At 35.8% G+C, this 5,272-nt stretch overlaps 1 non-coding gene across 1 annotated transcript; it reads left to right on the top strand.

The window, feature by feature from the left end:
* Nucleotides 1–1,200: 1,200 nt before the first annotated feature.
* TRNAD-AUC (transfer RNA aspartic acid (anticodon AUC)) lies at nucleotides 1,201–1,273 on the top strand. Its single transcript has one exon. It is a non-coding gene; the product is annotated as a tRNA-Asp (tRNA).
* Nucleotides 1,274–5,272: the final 3,999 nt, after the last annotated feature.

Genomic DNA, 5,272 nt, shown 5'->3' with positions numbered 1-5,272 from the left:
TCTATGATGTCACTAGTGGCATAACCTCTTCCTTTGTCTTTACCACTAATAAGATTGGAGAAAAGTTTAGATTCTCATTTCCCCAATTCTTGAATTCTACAAGTAAAGTACCTTATTTAGGTTTAATAATAATAAACCTTGGTAAAAAGATATGTATCCAGATATACCTTGGTTAGAAACTCATTTCTAGTTACTAGTTTTGTGTGAAAGTTTCTTTATGCCTCAGTTTTCTTATGTGCAAATAGGGATACAATACCTCCTTCATAGTATTGATGTATCACTGAAGCACCTAGCACAGTACCAAGAACATGGTGGATACTCAAAGAATGGTATTATCACTCCATGCCACACAAATAGAATTATATTGATATGGTTTTAGGATTGAATTTCTTAACCTTCATTCTGTTTAGAACTCTGCGAAGTGTTATACATAAGTATCAAGGACGTACAATCAGATGATGTTGGGAGATAAACTTTGCCATCTTCATCAAGTGTAATATTCATAATCAGTGAAACTAATAAAATCAATTCATCAATACCTAGGATTAGAATACAACTTTTGAATTACCAAAGATCTCTGAGAGTTAAGAGCTCTGATACTGGAGTCATATAGGCTGCATTAAAACACTGGTTCCACACCTACTAAGTGTATGACTTTGGGCAAATCAGTAACTTCTCTGGGCCTCAGTTTCATTATCTATATCACAGAAATAATAGTACCCTCCTCATAAGGTTTTGGGAAGATTAGTTAATATATTAAAGTAATTAAATGAAAACCTGGAATATAGTAAGTGCTAAATAAATGTTAGCTATTTTCATTAATATGATTATGATTATTACTATTATAATTATTACATTCATTTGCTTTTGTTCTTTGGAGAAAAAAAGAGTTTTGAAAGTTAAAAACAAAAGAAAATACTGCCATTAATTCCAGGTGATGTTTAAAATAATTTCCTGTTTGGATTTTGTGCATTATTTTAAGAATGGCAAGGAAAGATTTTATTTTTAACCCTTAGTCACTTGGCAGAGAGAAGAATCTCAGAAAGAACCCAAATGTTGTATGTAGGTAAATTTCAGAGCTAGAAAGGTCAAAGGCTGTTTCAATATTTCTGAATCTGGATGAAGATGTATAATTATCAATCATTTTGAGGCCAAGCTGAACAGAGTGCCTTGAGGGAAAAAGAAGGACTTGTAGGGAATTCCCTGGTGGTCCAGTGGTTAGGACTCCACACTATCACTGCTGAGGGCCCAGGTTCAATCCCTGGTCAGAGAACTAGAATCCCACAAGCTCTGTGGCGCAGTCAGAAAAAAAAAAAAGAAAGACTTGTAGCTACTTTTGTGGTGGTGTCCTAGAGTGATCATGATGCTCCCTGCCTCTGCAGCTCTCTGTCTTCCATGTGCTAATCAGTGACCAGCATTCGCACAAGATTCTTTACCCAATTACTTATTGCCAGTGATATACTAAACCCCTCAACAAGGAAGAGTTGAAATTCCTGAATTTGAGAGAAATTGCCATGGGGCTAAGTGGCATAGTGTAGCCAAGAAAGCTTACTGCAAAATCTAGGAAAATAACACTAACTTTTCTCCACACTGTATATATATATATATATATTTTTATGGCTGTGTTGGGTCTTCGTTTCTGTGCGAGGGCTTTCTCTCGTTGCGGCAAGTGGGGGCCACTCTTCGTCGCGGTGCACAGGCCTCTCACTATTGCGGCCTCTCTTGTTGCGGAGCACAGGCTCCAGATGCGCAGGCTCAGTAATTGTGGCTTACGGGCCTAGTTGCTCCGTGGTATGTGGGATCTTCCCAGACCAGGGCTCGAACCCGTGTCCCCTGCATTGGCAGGCAGATTCTCAACCACTGCGCCACCAGGGAAGCCCACACACCGTATATTTTGAAAGCTTGATTCAACCGAGAATTTTACACAAAAACAAAAATCAGCTTAAAATATGCACTAATTTATTACTGAAAAAATATGGAACTTAAGCAGAGAAACTTTAAAAGTTGCAACTTTCCACGATATAGTGGTAGCCTCTCCTGATTGACAGAGGTCTAGTAATCTAAGTGAATATCACCCCAGTCCAACTATGCCTTATGGGAAAAATTTGTCAATATCCAAATATCACTAGCCTGTGACTATGAGAGTGGTCCCATTTACAAAAATACTCAGATTGTTGCTAGGTCTTAGCACATATACATTTTATTGTACACTCATCTTTTTCTCAAAATTCTCCTTCTGACATTCTCAAGGAGGAGTTTCACTTGTTTCCAGGAACAAATTTTACTTCTATTTTTCATCTCTGCTCACTTCACAGAAGTCAGGTACTCATAAGCCACTTGAGGAGGGTGTCACACCACCATTATTGCTTCCTTTCTCCACCTTTCCCACCCTGACTGTCCCTCAGAATGTGGATTTTGCACAGAAGTCTATGGTAGAGTGGGGAGTCAGAGATAGCCCTCTGCCCAACTCCAAGTGGAACTTTGGTAGTATTACCAAGATGATAAGGTTGGAATTAATTTGTACTAAAATGTTAATGACTTCTGTACAATGTTTTCATTGTAAATGAAGTAATTTAGTGCCATAGTTTAATAGAAAAATGATTTTTTTTTTTTTTTGGCCACACCATGCAGAATCTTAATCCCCTGACCAGGGATCGAACCGTGCGTGCCCCATGCAGTGGAAGCACTGAGTCCTAACCACTGGACCACCAGGGAATTCTCTGATTTTTAACGGAAAAAAAGTTTTCACTGTAAAGCTACCACAAGAGATTGTGTGGATGGTGTAGTCTTCTGGTGCCTTTCAAAATGGAGAACTGACCTCAGTATTACAGAAGTGATGAAGTATTATAGTTCTTGGCAAAGAGAAAAGGAATTAAAAAGGCAATTTTTAAAAATGGAGAGGTGAAGATTCATCTTTGCCTCTTTTAGTAATTAGACAGCCTTTTCAGTGAATCCATAAACTCAAGTTTTTTTGTTTTTTATTCTAAGCTTTAAAATGGGCATATCAATCTTTGCCTATTTTAGTTGGTAGGTAATAATAACTCCAGATAATGAGTGTAAAGCACATTTTATAGATATAAAATGTTTCACAAGAGAAGGTTGACCTCTTGAATTTGCTGAAATTTGTATACCATGTCTTCATATGCCTTTATTTCATAAACAGGGAGGAAAACACTTATACCTTAAACTATAATTTCCTTATCCTAAGGAAACTGTAGTTTCCTTATACCTTAAACTGTAATTTCTTTATCCTAATCCTATGTTAGTCATTGAACTAACATAAAGCACCCTGACTCTCACCTCTGGTCTGTAGTGATACAAAGAATTACTTTGCTTTCAGGCAGAATTCTTTAAACTCCAAAGTAGGTACTATCACACTCTAAGTTTGAATCTATTGAATAAAAAGAAGTTTCAATGAATTCAAAAGTAAACTCAAGGGAATTCCCTGGCGGTCCACTGGTTAGGACTCCATGCTTCCACTGCCAGGGGCGCAGGCTCAATCTCTGGTCGAGGAACTAAGATCCCGCAAGCTGCGCGGGTCGGCCAAAAAAAAAAGGAAAAGAATAAAAAGTAAAATTCAAATCAGAATCTTTGATATTCAAAAGAAAAGAAAAAGTAGAGTCAAAAATTCTTATCCATTCTACTGAAAATACATGATTTTTCTTAATTCAAATGATATTTATTTAGCCTGTGACTCAAGTAAGCTCCCTGTTGGATAGGAGAGAAGCTATATTCTTCAGGAAAATAAGTGGAACAGAGGTCTCTCTAGTGCAACACTAGCTGACAACAGGAAAGTGACAGGCACAGAGGTGACTAACAAAGGAGGCTAATTTCAAAACTAAGATAAAATTAGAGGGGAAGACCTTGTAGCCCAGTGAGTAAAAGCTATTTTGTGAAAAATGATTACTGCTCATATAAAATAAAGCTTTTATGGAAGTAATTCTTACCTTATTAATTTTAGTACACTATAACTCTGCAGAATATATTTTTTACATGTTAGTCTGGAGTAGGTTCTTTATGAAGAGAGCAGACTGTTCCCAATTTCATTTCTCGTCCTTCTTGTGTGCACTGCTTATCACAGAAGAAGGTGTTCTCACTCTGAGATCTTTCTGTTTAAGAAAAATAATCGGTGTCTCAAACTAGAAATGGACCCATTCTAGGAATTGCACCATCTAGACATAAGTCATCGTATGTGACTTTCAAGTTTTTTTAAGAGGCAACTTGGATTGCTGCCCATTCTACTGAAATGAAGAGGAGGGAGGAACCACACTTTTTCTGAAGTCCTTGGTGTCTGAAACCACAGCATCAATTTGAAGTATTTCAAAATTTAAATTAAAAAAAGCAAAACAGAAATACAGTAGAACTCTATGGTTGATGAGATATGGCCAAAATGAATGTGTTATCATAATCATTTGCACCTTTCTGTAGACTCACCAAAATCTTCTTATCAACTTATATTTAACAAACCTCAACTAGTTCAGTGCCTACTGAAAAGTTCATCCAATGTTTATCATAAAGACATAACATTGATATTTTTAAAGTACAAAATAATCTATTTCACAATATTCTCTAAAATAATCAGTGAGGTTGTCTAGAAAAATAGTTCATTTCATTTAAGATGTCTATCTATGAAATTGAAACCTAGATTTTGTTTTATGATAATTCACATTTTATCTGAAATGTTCATTCTAATCATTTTAATTTTTGAAAAGATGTACCCCTGTCAAGAAAAAGCAGAGATTTGGTATCAGATGATCTTGAAAATACAATGTCTTTGACTGTTTAAAGAGATAGAAATTTTATTAGTAGGCTTTTAATCATTTAAAACAATAAAGAGAATATCTTCTATTCATTTTCAATAGGACAAGGCAGTATTAAAGCAAGACCATTCCATCAGAGAAGCTTGATTATTTTCTGTTTTAAATTATGCATATGATTGGTGACACAAATACATGTTTAAGTGGTTGCAAATTTTAAAAATCAATATTCCCAAAGAACTAAAATTATGCCCAGTCATAAATAACAAATTAATTCACCTGCATATTTTGAGCTACAACTTACCCTATGAACATGCACATTTTATAAAAGAGAAGTATCTTTTCACATCAACTTATGTTCATTATATTTCACACAAATATAGTTCAAGTCAAACACAAGCCTTTTCAAAGAGGAAAAAATTAGAACTGTTCACTGTTCTTTTCTTTCCCAGATGATCTGGTGTGAGATGTGGACTGCAATGTTGCACCAAACCCACAGCAACCAGGACCCATTG

Source organism: Lipotes vexillifer, unplaced genomic scaffold, assembly GCF_000442215.2.
Source record: "Lipotes vexillifer unplaced genomic scaffold, Lipotes_vexillifer_v1.1 scaffold1822, whole genome shotgun sequence".
NCBI classification, from domain to species: Eukaryota; Metazoa; Chordata; class Mammalia; order Artiodactyla; family Lipotidae; genus Lipotes; species Lipotes vexillifer.
Note: the sequence above shows the minus strand (reverse complement) of the source record. Positions and strands in the feature narration are given on the sequence as shown.